The sequence below is a fragment of the Phocoena sinus genome, chromosome 13 (genome assembly GCF_008692025.1).
Source record: "Phocoena sinus isolate mPhoSin1 chromosome 13, mPhoSin1.pri, whole genome shotgun sequence".
NCBI lineage: Eukaryota > Metazoa > Chordata > Mammalia > Artiodactyla > Phocoenidae > Phocoena > Phocoena sinus.
The window spans coordinates 32,125,650-32,139,902 of record NC_045775.1 but is presented as its reverse complement, the minus strand read 5'-3'; positions in this window follow the sequence as shown (position 1 = coordinate 32,139,902).

The window sequence follows — 14,253 nt, the reverse complement described above, 5'->3', positions numbered from 1 at the left end:
CTGCCATAACAGGGTACAGGCGCTCCTGAACATTTTTTCATTCCCAAACTCATGCACTAAGAGTAACAATTTACGGAAAAAATAGCGTTGGGGCAGACCACTCCAAACCTATCCAACTTTGCAAACTGCACGCCAGCAAAAGCACCAACAAACATCGTTTTTAAAGAACTTTACACACCTAACAAATAAATGCGTCAGAAAATAAAGGATTCCACCTTTCCAAGAAAAGGGCAAAGACAGCTTGCTAGAATTTGGTAGGAGGGTAGAAGCTGCTGAGTTACACAACAGGCACTTCCAAGACAGAATCTGTGGCCAAACCACCAAGACCTGGAAGGAGCAGTGGGCACGCATCATGTAAAGTACCTTATGCTTCTGCAGCTCCTCCAGTCAGCTCATGCTGTTGCTGTCCTGCACGTTCGGCTGCTTTTATCTGGTGGAACAAAACAATGTGCTGGGGGAAAAAAATCACTTGTGATCCAACCCAATTTCCACGTTACAGTGACATCATCCCCCTACTTAGCAATAATATTTAATGTCCATTACAGAAACACGCAGTGTAGAACAGACTGTAAGTGGGAGATGCTGGAAGGTGGGCGGATGTGGTGGTGGAAGACCGTGGAAGTTCACTTCTGACTGTTTTAATTTTGTCAGTGAAAAAGTATGTGGTAATTTCCCCAGTTCCTGAGCCTGTAGTTGGAACGGTTCCCCTCGGCAATGAAAGAATCCGCACAATGGCTTCCGAACCCTGGGCCAAGGGTGTCTATTATTGGAGGACCGAGGTCACATACTCCCTAGGCTCCCCCTTCCTACCAAAATGGACAAACAAAAGCAATACTGTCTCTTTGTATGAACCGCGGCTATTAGTGCCACCAAGAAGAAAGAGGCACAGATGCTCAGTGGAGGTCTTTGGCATCTGAAGGCAAAGCTATGTCAGCCTGGGGTCTGCTGCTTTGACTCATTTACTTTTTTTGTTTGTTTGTTATTGCGGTACGCGGGCCTCTCACTGTTGTGGCCTCTCCCGTTGCGGAGCACAGGCTCCGGACGCGCAGGCTCAGCGGCCATGGCTCACGGGCCTAGCCGCTCCGCCGCATGTGGGGTCTTCCCGGACCGGGGCGCGAACCCGTGTCCCCTGCATCGGCAGGCGGACTCTCAACCACTGCGCCACCAGGGAAGCCCTCATTTACTTTTAATGGAGGCCTGAGCAGGGGAGGGCTCTCTAGCTGGTCCAGGCACACTGTAAGCATCTCTGCATTTTGCCAGGAGGACCCGGGAGATCTAATTACGCTCAGAGTGTCTGTGACCGGCCTGGATGCTGCGTGGAGCCAGCAGCAGACCCCAATAGGGAAAGTGCAGCTGTAGCCTCTTAGTTTTTGGAGCAAAGCCAGGCTTTCTTATGCAAGTAATTATTTTCCTCTTAGAAATAACTCTTGCTATGGAGGGCTCGACCACAGGAGACTAGGTGACCACGTGACCTAAACTGCCCATCTTGCAATTTGATCCACCAAGCCAGGAGTTCAGTGGGCCCAGCCCGGCAGCACGCCCTCATCAGGTGGGAGTGGTATATATCAGCACCGGAGGCCACGTGGCGGATGGTGCCCGTGAGCTGCAGGGACCTTATCCTGCGAGGCGCCTCCTGCCTGCCCCTCCCCGCCCCTCCCCTTCCTCACAACCATGGTCCTGTGGAGAATTCCCAATGAGCAGTTTGCCAGAGGAAAAAAAAGTCAAATCTGGTTTGGAGACGGCTCTGCCAGTTTGGCTGGCACCTGCTGAGGTATTTCAGCCCCACTTGGGGCCGAGGGACAATGGGGAAAGGAGATCGTCTCAGGGACCAGAACTTGGAGTGGTCTGCATTGTATACTTTACCTAGAAGGAGAGATGACCTGGGAGGAAGATAACCCACCATGTCATGGGCAGTGGCTACCACTCGGAAAGGATGGTCGGCGACATGAAAGGAGGTCTGGGGTAGAGGAATGTGGCTGGACATCTCAGAACGGGCCCCAGTGTGGGAGAGTCTTTGGGTCTTAACCACTGGAAAAGTCAAGAATTCCCACCATGCATGAGGTTCTAAGTGTTCAAGCGGCAGATTGCCTGCCCTGTGCCTTCGGCCCCTGTCCTCAGCCACCCTCGCTCAAAGGCCTCATGGACAAAGTGGCCATGGTTTCAGGGACACAGATGATGCATTGGCCCAACAAGGACTTCTCATCAAGGCTAACTGCCTACTGCCCCAGCTGATGAATTTTCAGCAGCAGTGACCAACCCCGAGACTTGTTATAATACCCCATCGAGGAGGGGGGTTAGAGTGGAGACCCTTCCCTTGCAGAGAGGGCAGTCATTTGTCCTCACTGGACTAACTGCTCACTCTGGACTTGGATTCTCCAGACCAGACACACCTTTCATGAACTTCCCAAATTGCCTTAATTCACTATCATTTGTTTCCCGGCAACAATGCTTTTCACCAGAGTTCAGTTACAGTGGTGTGTGTGAGGCAATAGACCTAGGCTCACAGAATTTCTAGTCTTATAGCATCTACCCATCACCTGAAACGTAAGGCCTGAGGGCAGGGTGGAATGGGCTACTCAACACTCAACTGTGCCGCAGAGAAGTCCTTGAGAGGCTGAGACGCCGCCCTGCAGGATGCTGTGTGTGCTATGACCCAGCGACCAGTAGATGGCGATCTTTCTCCAAAAGTCAGAAAAAAGGGACCAAGGGGTGAAAGTGGGAGGGATGCCTGTTACCATGTCCCTTCTAATGAAGCAGGCACCATGATGGAATCTGCTTTCCGGAAGGGTGTCAGAAGCATCTAGCCTCAGGAGTCAGTAGGGACAGAGCGCAGCATTCGGGGCCCAAAAGCAATGGCACAAGCTGTGCTATGGGCACCCAGCAGAGGCTGCAGTGGGTCATTGTGACAACAGCCCTGTCATGTCAGTTGGTTGGTGTTCCTGGTTGAGTAGCCACCTAGACTAATTTCCTGCCCTCTTGAACACCTTAATGTAATTTTTCAATGAACTCCTTTTCTGCTAAACTACCTAGAGCATATTCTGTCGATTGCAGCTGGAGACCCTGCCCCACACACCTGGGTTACTAAAGCCCACTCCTGTCCTCCAGGCACTGCCCATCTCATTCTCAGTAGGATGTTCACATCTGTTTTGCATTTATCCTTTTGCCAAATTTTCCAGGTCTGTTTAATATTCTTTGCCACCTCCCACCCAAAATTGCTTTTAATGCTTGAGCCTCTCAAAGATGTTGAACGATACAGTCTTCTTCATTCTGTGCCTAAGCCTTAATTGAATCTTTAGGAGAAAAAAAAATGTGTGAAGGTGGACATCTTTGTGTGTGTAACCAAGATGCAGCAAATGGCAGGTAGAAAATGTGTTTCTTCATGGACTTGAATGACAGTGGTAGACATATTAAAGGCGGTGGTTCTAATTGCCTTTGCGTACTTGGCAGAATTAAATCATGGTTTCAGTGTCTGCCTAAGTAGCTTTAATATCAAATGCACAAGAGATAAAGCTTTTTGAGGATTTTCCACAGTTTGAGGATATCTTCTAGTTGGAGTATTCTACAGGACTTTTTCCCCTTTGGCACAGGGTGTGGCCACCAAGAACAGTTAATATTTCTTGGACTAAATTAAACTGGCTCCTATTAGAAGATAACAGATGCCTGTGCATCTGAGGACAGTGAACCAAAGGGACACCGAGAAAGCCATGCGAGAGACGGACAGCTGTCAGGGGAGACACCTACTCTCTACATGGCCTGGAAAACTAAGCCTCAGGGATTCAAAATATATTGATTTTTCAAGAGGAAACACTCACTTGGATATTAGGTAAATATGATTGTGCAAGGAGCTATGCAAGAAAGCTTTGGGGCAAATATTAGGTGAGATGCAAGGTCTTCACAGAAAAATCTTGGTAATAAATCTTGAGTATTTTCATGCATGTTATACAAACACTACGTATTTTCAGAGTGTTTATAGCCTTTCCAATTCTCTTATTCTTTCTCTCATTCATTTGCTCCTTCATTCATTCGACTGCCAAGCATCTCTGGGAACTTGCTGCATGTCAGGTTCTGGGGATGCTCGATGGTAAAGCAGCCCTGCCTGAAATGCTGCTGTGACAGCTCTCCAGGTGAAGAGGCAGGCAGGGAGCAGGAGAGTGATAGCCAGAGGTCCCAGTGTATGACCGATAGGGTTATCCTCGACCTCTGGAAATAGAGGGATGAAAGCACTCTCTGAAAAAGCTCAACAAAGAGAGAAAGATGAACAGAGTCCAGGAAAGTATTTGAGAGTGAAGAAGAACTGATTTGTGGGGAGTTTAAAAAAAAAACGGGCTTCCCTGGTGGCGCAGTGGTTGAGAGTCCGCCTGCCGATGTAGGGGACGTGGGTTCGTGCCCCTGTCTGGGAAGATCCCACATACCGTGGAGCGGCTGGGCCCGTGAGCCACGGCCGCTGAGCCTGCGCATCCAGAGCCTGTGCTCCGCAAAGGAAGAGGCCACAACAGTGAGAGGCCTGCGTACCGCAAAAACAAACAAACAAAACAACTGAAAACATGCCTAGGTGTGGTTAGCTTCGTCTTTTAGTTACATCCTATGAATTTAACGTGTTCAAGAAAATCAAGAATTTGAAGTGTCATTTTGCCACCTGAATGCCACAATCATTTAATATTGTCAGTTTTCATCAAGGTCCTTCAGCAAGTAACTGCCTTCTCAACTGTGTAACAAATGAGAGCAATTACAACGGGTCCACCCCCTGCCCATCCCCCTCCTCTTACACATTTTTTTCCTACCACTGAGTGGCCATCCTTCTAGCTGCCCTTCTGTGGCTCCTGCCCTTGATATGTCTACGCTATTTGCGGTTGGGCACCTTGGAAGAGTGCGCATATTAACCACACATTCTGCCAGGCGTCCCCAGATGCCCAGTCCTGGCCTCTGGGTACTAACATGACTCACTGGGCCAGAGGTTTTTTGGTTTTGTTTTTATGTAAGTCAGATGATATCACTCTCTTGCACAAAACCCTCCAGTGATTTTCCATTTTCCTCAGAATAAACCCCAAAGTCTTGACCTGGCCCCTGGCACCCCTCTAACTCCATCTCTAACACACCCCCTTTCATTCTGGCTCCTTGCTGACGCTGGAATGTTGCAAAGCTCTGTCCCATTTCAGGCCTTTGGACTTGCTGGCCCTCTCCCTGGACATTTCCCCGTACGCCTACACTGCTCAGGCTCTCTGCTCAAATGCCCGCTTATGAGCATGGCCCTCCCTGGCCTCCCAACCTAAGCCAGCCACCACGGCACCCTTCACGCCTAGTCTCCTAGCCACTCCTCCATGTCTCTTCACGTGGCTGATATGCTTGCCTGTTGGCTGTCTCTCAGCCATTACATTGGCCACTCCATAAAGGCAGTGACCTCTTTGATTTGCTCACAGTTTACCCCCTGTACTGAAGTCAGTCTCTGACACATAATAGGCACTCAGTATAGATTTGGTAAATGAAGGCCCACGTGAAGATTCCCTTCCATAGTCATCTGCCAACCAGACGAACAGAGCCAGAAAGGCCCCGGATGCTACAGCAAGTTCCCCCTCACTCTAACCAAATCCATGCCCTCCAAAAAGGAAATGTGTTCAACTGTTATTCCCTGCAGGGAAATTTTTTCCTTTGTGACATTCGAATGTATGGAATCAGGCAGCACGGAACAAGCTGCTCAGTCGTTACTAGGTAAAAGCCTGACATTTTCTGTGATACCCTTCTTGATTATGTAGGCGTATCACAGCCCCGCAGGCTGATTGCTTTTAGAAATAACGAAATTGTACTAAATTTCACCTCAACCCATGACATTCTTCACTCCTCTGGCTCCCCGCAGTATCTGACGTGTTGTTCTGTTTGTTTGTTTTGACAAGGTTGTGAGAAGAGGGCGTCCACTTGTCCCGCCCTGCACCCTCTCAGCCCCTCAGCCCATCCCACACTCTTCCCTCTCCTTCACTTCAGTTCTCTTGAAGACCCTTTTGCACTCCTGTGAACACTCTTTAAGCTGTCACTTGATTTGGAAAATTCTTTAAGAACTGGCTCATCCTTCAAATCAATACTGCATTAATCACTTGTGTTATCTCCCCCCAATACTGCATTAATCACTTGTGTATGTAATCACTTGCATACTTGGTTTAGTTTCCATTCCCGAGTCCACTTTATCTGAGAAACATGTTGGCATGACAGCGATTTACTGTATTCACAGCAGAGACATATAAAGCAGAGGCTGATGCCACATCGACATGTTTGCAGGAATACAGATACCTACTTTGGCGACCTCAAAGCCTCGTTAGCTCATCTGCTGGGGAAGATTAGACACCTCACCAGAGACTGGCTGAGAGACCTTGGGTTAATGCTCAGAGTCTCAGTTTCCTCTGTTGTCAACAGGATGACAATGAGAGCCTCCATATACCTCCCAAGGCTGTCTTGAGGTTTGGTTTGGTTTGGTTCGGTTTTGAAGTCACCATACAGCGACCAACCTCTCCGAGAGAAAATATAAAATGAAGTACTCTCCTTGATTCATAATAAAAAACTTGGAGGAGATCCTTATTTGACTCAACATCAGATGACTTGACTTTACTGTCTGTGTAATTTCCATGCCCTGTTTTCAAAATCAGTTCTCATTCAACTTGGATAAATAAAAGTTTATAGAGGTATTCAAAGTATTCAAAAGTGTGGTTATTGAAAACATCCCTGGAAATCACATCAGCTCATGGAAGTGTCCAGAAGTTCAGTAGAGATGACTGGCTTTCAGGACCACACATCAGGACAGTCACAAAACAAGGACTAAGATTCAAGAGTCTCTGAGTTCCTATCTCTAACCATATAGCCTCCTTTTGGAGTAGTTGCTTTTATTTAATAATTTTTTTTTTTTTTTTTTTTTTTTTTGCGGTACGCAGGCCTCTCACTGTTGTGGCCTCTCCCGTTGCGGAGCACAGGCTCCGGACGCGCAGGCTCAGTGGCCATGGCTCACGGGGCCCAGCCGCTCTGCGGCATGTGGGATCTTCCCGGACCGGGGGCACAAACCCGCGTCCCCTGCATCGGCAGGCGGACTCTCAACCACTGCGCCACCAGGGAAGCCCTATTTAGTAATTTTTAAAAAGCCATCAGGAATGCTTTCACAGGACAAAGGAAGGAGGACCTGCCCACTTAAATATTAATCTTTGAGCCACACTGACATGGGAATTTCTCAAAATGTTCTGTCGGGGGAGTGCCAAGAAGGTAATTAAAATCGCTGTCATACCTTTAGGCTACTGCAGGGAGAGGGTCTGCTGAAGGTCACTCATGTAAGGAGAGTTTCCATGCTTATAAAAAGTCTGACATTCTTTACAGAATTACAAAGGGCAGTGTGTGCTCCGGTTTAGAAATGCAGCAGCCTGAGGCCTTCCCTGGGGGCGCAGTGGTTGAGAGTCCGCCTGCCGATGCAGCGGATGCGGGTTCGTGCCCCGGATGCGGGTTCGTGCCCCGGTCCAGAAGGATCCCACATGCCGCGGAGCGGCTGGGCCCGTGAGCCATGGCCGCTGAGCCTGTGCTCCGCAATGGGAGAGGCCACAGCAGTGAGAGGCCTGCATACCGCAAAAAAAAAAAAAAGAAAAAAATAGAAATGCAGCAGCTTGATTAAAAACTGCAGAGCAATAATTTCCAAGGGGAACCATGAAAAACGTGGGGGCCGGTGAACCTATGTAGATGTATAAAATTTTGAAAACGAAGCTCAGATGTGGTTAAAAGTGCACTTTGGGTGTTTGTGCTGGGTTTCGTGTAGGTGATGTGGATGTCATGTGGAAAAGTGGAAAGAGAAATGACTTTGGAGTGAGCAGGCCAGAATCCAAACCTTGGCTTGGCTACTTGGTACCTTAGGGAAGGTGATTTAACCTCTAGGAGCCTTTGTTTCTCCATCTATAAAGCAGAGGCTATAAAACCAAGATAAGGTTTGTAAGGAACATGGCCTGGGACAGTCCCTGAGGAAACAGTCCATCCCTTCAGCATCTCATCAATGTTGAGAGACAGAACTGGAGAGGACTTGAGAATCAGAGCGTTCTTTTCCACTTCTCATTTATATCTAACATTTACAAGACTGAAGGAGACCTAGGAATTGATAGGAACGGGACTCCAGCACCAGCCTCTTAGAATCAAGTGCTTTGAAAGTGGGAAGTGGTTTTTTGAGCACCTGAGAGAGTCCAGAACTAACAAATGGAAACCAGGGCTTAGGGGGAGACGAGAAAACCTCAACAACTTATGCAGGTGTCTGGGTCCCTTTCGTCCTCCTGTGCTTAACAGCTTCAATCGGTGTGATGAGCTGTGACGTGTTTCACATGTGGGGAATGAGTTTGAAGCCCACTGATGCCACAGCTGGGTGAATTTCAGTTCCGGCGTGGCCAAATCCCTAAAGCAAGTATTGAAGTGCTCATCACAGTCAACTTGATTGACAGGCAAAGCCATGAGGATAAAAATAAATGGTGTTTTATAATTCAAGAAATAAACATGCTAGGCGTGACATCTGTCTGTGATTGTGAGGGACTTATTGTGTTCTGAGGCCATCGTCAGCAGGGTCCCAGGCCCTTCTTGGCAGGATCTAGTGGAGTCTCCATGAACCCCCGATCCAGCAGTGCTTCCATGCATTTCCCAGAATCCCCAGAGGATGTCACTCCACACCTATGCAGCTATTGAAGGAATTTACCTCTATGGTCCTGTGTAGATTTAGAACGTTTCCTAAAGAGCCTGACGGTACAGTTCATCCATCCTCACCAACCCACGCTCAAGGTGGTGGCATCATCTGAGTTTTGGCCATCCAGAATGAGCAGATGACGGGGCAGTGGTCTGTGCATTTTGTGAATATCAGTAATGCCAGCCCTAAGACATGATGGAAACTTAACAAAAGCAGGGCAATAGTCTCTGAGGTAGGATTTAAGATGGGGGTGGCCAGGGCATGACATCTGCCTTACCATTCACTCACAATCACTATATCCTTTCCTCTGTGGCTGGACTGAAATCTTCCCAATCACCACTAATTGATCAAGTTCACACTCAAACTGAATCCTATTTGCCAACCCTGGTATAGGCAGCTTCTGGAGAACAACTAGAAACCAAAGAGGAAGAGGCTGGCCATTGGATCAGTTAGAGAAAAGGCGTGTTGGGGTCATTGGACCATATTCTCAACTACGGCTTTTCAATCCTGGGCTCCACTCAGTTAAGGATTTATCCTAACCTAGGTGCCATCCTAGGTGACACTGGGTTTGCCATAAAACTTTGTGTTTTTTTCTTTTTTCAAATTATGGTATCCCCTTTTTGATACAAGAACCATAATTTCCTTAGTAAATAACCTAACTCTCAAAATTACTTAGTTGTCATCCTTGATAATATCCCTTCTTTCCCCGCTCCATCCACTTTACCAGCACACCTCATCAATTCCATCTCTAAAATCTATCCGCCCACTTCTATCTTCCTCGCCGTAGTCGTGGCCACCATCGCGTCTCCTGAACTCCAGCAACAAACCCCTCCTCAACAGGCTTCTCCACTTCCAGTCTTGCCTTCTTCTAATCCATTCTCCATCCAGCGACAACACTGACAACGTTAAAGTAGAAATCAGATCCCACTGTTGTCCTTTAAAGACTCTCATTGCTTTCCATTGCCAGAATAAAACCCAGTGTCCTTATGGTGGCCAGCAAGGCTCTGGCTATCTTGGAAATCTCGCCTACACCACTTCCCCCCTGGCTCTTGCCACTGCATTCCTATCTGCAGAGAGGCCCTGACAAAAGTCCATGTGTAGCCCAAGGTCTTACACATAGCAGGCAACATTTTACAGTACATGCTGACAAGAGAAAAAAATAGGAAATAAAGACAGAAAGGTATCTTACTTTTTAGCCTACCAATTTTTTTCCTCTTAAGGTTGTTATAAGAAGACATGTTCTATGAGGTTTTAGAACAATTAGAAATCTTGCTTTGAAGCATGGCAAAATATAGGTTGTGTATAAAGAGGAAGTATGTTGGATAGCCATGTTCCCAGTATGCAGTGGGGTGCCCTGAGTGTCTTCAAACATTTGTGGTTGTCCTACAGCAAGGAGAACTTCCAGTCGAAGGACAGGGCCCTGGGGAAATTCAAATAATGCAATTTCAAAGGGTTAGGACTTTCCTGGTGGCGCATTGGTTAAGAATCCGCCTGCTAATGCAGGGGACACGGGTTCGATCCCTGGTCCGGGAAGATCCCACATGCCGCAGAGCAACTAAGACCGTGCGCCACAACTACTGAGTCTGCGCTCTAGAGCCCGCAAGCCACAACTACTGAGCCCGTGCACCACAGCTACTGAAGCCCGCATTCCTAGAGCCGGTGCTCTGCAACAAGAGAAGCCCAAGCGCCTAAACGAAGAGCAGCCCCTGCTCACTGCAACTAAAGCCCACGCATAGCAACGAAGACCCAATGCAGCCAAAAATTAAAACATAAATTAATTTTTAAAAATAAAATAAGAGGGTTCTTGGTCAGTAAAGCTATTTATTTTCAAAGGAAATCCTTTTTGAAGCACTCCTTTCAGAATTCCAATTAGAGATTTGAGACGTATCGGCGCATAAATGGAAGAGCTTTAAATTGTAGAACAATATTGAGGACATCATACTGTTTGAGCCATCAAATAAACGTTCCACAGTATTTGCTTCGTAACACATTTCAAGTTATATCTGTGTTAGTGTGTGTTAATAGTCCCTTTAATTATTCTAATGAGACCTCCTTGCTTGCCAAGCTAGATTCTCATTCCATTTAGCCTGTTACACTACTGTTCAGTTTTTCATGGGTTCCCTAAAATTGGTGGTAAGGGAGTCAGTTCTGTCCAGGGCAGCGGATAGTTTGTGTCTGTGACTCTGAATTCACGCATTTCTTCCACAAAGGTTTATGAGCACCTGTTGGGTTCCAGGACTAAAGCCTGGAGACAAAACTCAACCAAGACACAGTTTACACCTTGCAAGAAGAGTCTATGATCCAGTTAGGGGTGAGCAGGTGATTAGCATGCAGAGTGTAACTGGGCAGGAAAGGGGTTAAAGCAGGGGAGTGTGCTCAAGCCTGGCTTCTAGGAGTGTTGTGTTGAAGCTGAGACACAAGGAAAAGTCTAAGAGCAGGTGTCCCAGCTCAGAGGAAACAGCCTGAGAAAGACCTGGCGGCATTAGCATCCCATACGCACCGGCCTCCACTGGGTAGGTTACCTTGACCTTGTGGCCTGAGTCTCCAGGATCCCAGGTCCCTCTTCATTCTTAGCTCAGATAACCTTAGGAACCGGGTTCCCTAGCTTGGGTGACTGAGGCGTACTTGTGCAGTACACCTTTGTGTTCTCAGATTTCAGTTTCAACTGGGAAATCTTCGAGAGGCAAACTCATCCCCCAGCACCACAAAAAAAGTTAATAATGTACTTTTTATGTTACTGAGGATAGATTCAAATAAAATGATATGAAGTGAAATATACAGCCAATGAAAACATAAGTCAAAAGAAACTTATTTTAATAACTGGGTTCAACTACTTTAATCTGGGATTTATGAAATCATGTGGGGCTTGAAAGGGTGACTTGAATTGTTTACTTGTATTGTACTGAATTTTACTAGAATAAGCTTCACAGGGGCAAGAAGCTTGGTCTGTTTTGCTTCATGGATATTTCCCAAGTGCCTAGAATACCACTTGGCACACAGTAGGAATTCAATAAATATTTGTTGACAGATACAAGGACTTTTATGGAGAAATTACATTCTGGGTAAGTTTCCTACATCCTGGACCCTTGATTATCAAGGGTCCATGGTGCTGTAAAGAAGGAGGGGGTAGGGTTCCCTTGGAGTGGGCAGCTATGTTCTAACATTGCAAATAAGCCAAAAATGACATTGGTAAGAGGAGGGGCCTATGGGGCCTATGGTTGTCTCATCAAGGGTTTGGGTAGAGCTCTTTTTTGGTAAATGTTGTCTATATATGGCAGATGGACATGAGGTGTCCTGTAAATCCATTTACTTTCTATTCACAGTCCTTTCTTGTAGGTTTAGGAGGAATTAGCCCTCATTCATTACTGCAGACACACACACAGCTGTACCAATATCCCTGGACCTTCCAAGGGTCAGACTGGCTGCCACTGAGAAGCCCATTATTCCAAGGCTTGGTTCTTCCCAGCCCATTGATTCTGCTGCTCTGAAACCATGGTTGGGTCATGAGAGCCACTGTACCAAGGGCTCCAGTATCTCTGGACACCCCATATAGCCATCCTTGCCGAGGTCCTGATAACCTCAAGAAATGCAAGGACCCAGCTAATCACAGGACTGCCATCCTTTTTCTTTCCAGTCTCCAGGATGCCCTTAAGTACTTCTAGCCCACAAAGTCAGCCCTCTGGCCTATCCTCCCTTTTGGACCCAATGCATCCTCACTTCAAGGAGATCAGCTACCTCTGCCTTCTGCCCTGCAAAAAAATGCCCAAGGCAAAAAAAAAAAAAAAAAAAAACCCACAGCCTGGCTATAGGCATGCAACTAGAATTGGGACAGAGAAAACATAGGAAGAACAAACAAACTATCTCAACGAATGCTTCTGCTCACGAAGTACTGTGCAGCCATTTCAATTACTCCTCATTTGCAAGCCAGTTAAGAAAACACCCCTAAGAGAAGCCTAAGGACTGGGAACCAAATGCAAGACTGGCAACATTTACACTCTGTGAAATGTAAAAAGAAAGCAAGGAAGCTTGCTCTGAGCTCACTTTGGCTGAAAGGCAGGGAAGCTCTGTTCTTGCCAACACACGCTTGAATCCGAAGTGAACTCCCCTGGCTTCTGGGCAAATCTTTCTGGTGTGTGAACCCTTCAACCTTCTGTCATTCCGAGGCTGTCTTCCACTCACACCTCAAACCCCTGGGAAGCTTCTCAGAAACTTCAAAAGTCACTCACTCAGACGCTGCTTTGGTGGTTGGAATATAAATGCTCAAGAGTCTTGACATCTTCTATGGGGAATCTTTAAAGAAAACTTCAAAGAAACAGCTCTCCTGCTTTGAAAAGTAAGTAATAAATGAAAGTAATAAATGAAAATAATTGCTCCTTTCTCTATGTCTCTGATCTCATCCAGAGGGATGGGTTTATTAAACAGGCCTGAGAGATTGCCAGGGAATACAGCCACAGGCCTTGGTGAGAGATTGTGTGGTCACCGGGATCACCTAACCTCTTCCAAAAGGCTTACGTAACAATATGTGGACACCGTCACTTGGAAACCAGGCTTGATTTTTGGGTGGGGGTAGGTAGATTATCATTATCCTTTTACAAGTACCAAATCAGGTTTTATAATGAAGGGGAAAAAAGCATTTATTTTTTTTGCTTTTGTTTTTTGCGGTATGCGGGCTTCTCACTGTTGTGGCCTCTCCCGCTGCGGAGCACAGGCTCCGGATGCGCAGGCTCAGCGGCCATGGCTCACGGGCCCAGCCGCTCCGCGGCATGTGGGATCCTCCTGGACCAGGCCACGAACCCGTGTCCCCAGCATTGGTAGGCGGACTCTCAACCACTGCGCCACCAGGGAAACCCGGAAAAAAGCATTTTTTATTAAATTAAAGTCTGAAGCACCGTTATACTTCTGGTATAGCACCTTCCCTCTTTTACAGACCATCTTTTTCGTGTGTACAATACAGGATAATGATGGAGTTAAAAGGAAAAGCGTAGAAGTTAGCTAGTGCCCACCCTTCCATTTAAAGATAAAGAAATACCATGGAAGGGTTTTAATTTTGTCCTATACCCACGCGTCGAAAAAAATGAAGCAAATGTTCTGAGTCTGCCCTTCAGCTTCATTATCAGTAAAATGGAAGAAGAGTTACCTACCTGTATGGTCAGGCTGCCCCAGATGGTTCTTCTCTTGCTCTTTGTACATTCTCTGCTCAGCTCAACCAGTCCCTGCTTCACCTACACCCTTCTCACAGGAATGTGCTCGCCTCCTGACCCTTAGGCCAGAAGGGCTCCACCTGCTAGTTTATTAAAGCGAAACAAAAGCCCTCCTGATAGTCTTAACCTGAGGGGCTGTGAGGGACTTGCCTCGGCTGATGGTTTCCTTGGTAACTGAGGAGCCAACCTGTCATCAATTCCCCCTATAAATGGGGGAATTCCTCCTTCTCCCCCAGGTAGCAGAGTGCTGCTATGTCCTGCCTGCCGTCTATGGTGGGGTGTCCCTCCAGGACCTTTTGCTTCAGATGTGTAAGATCCCCTATCCAGTAAACAATTGATGTCTCTGTCGCTGTCTCTGGGCTCTTTCTTTGG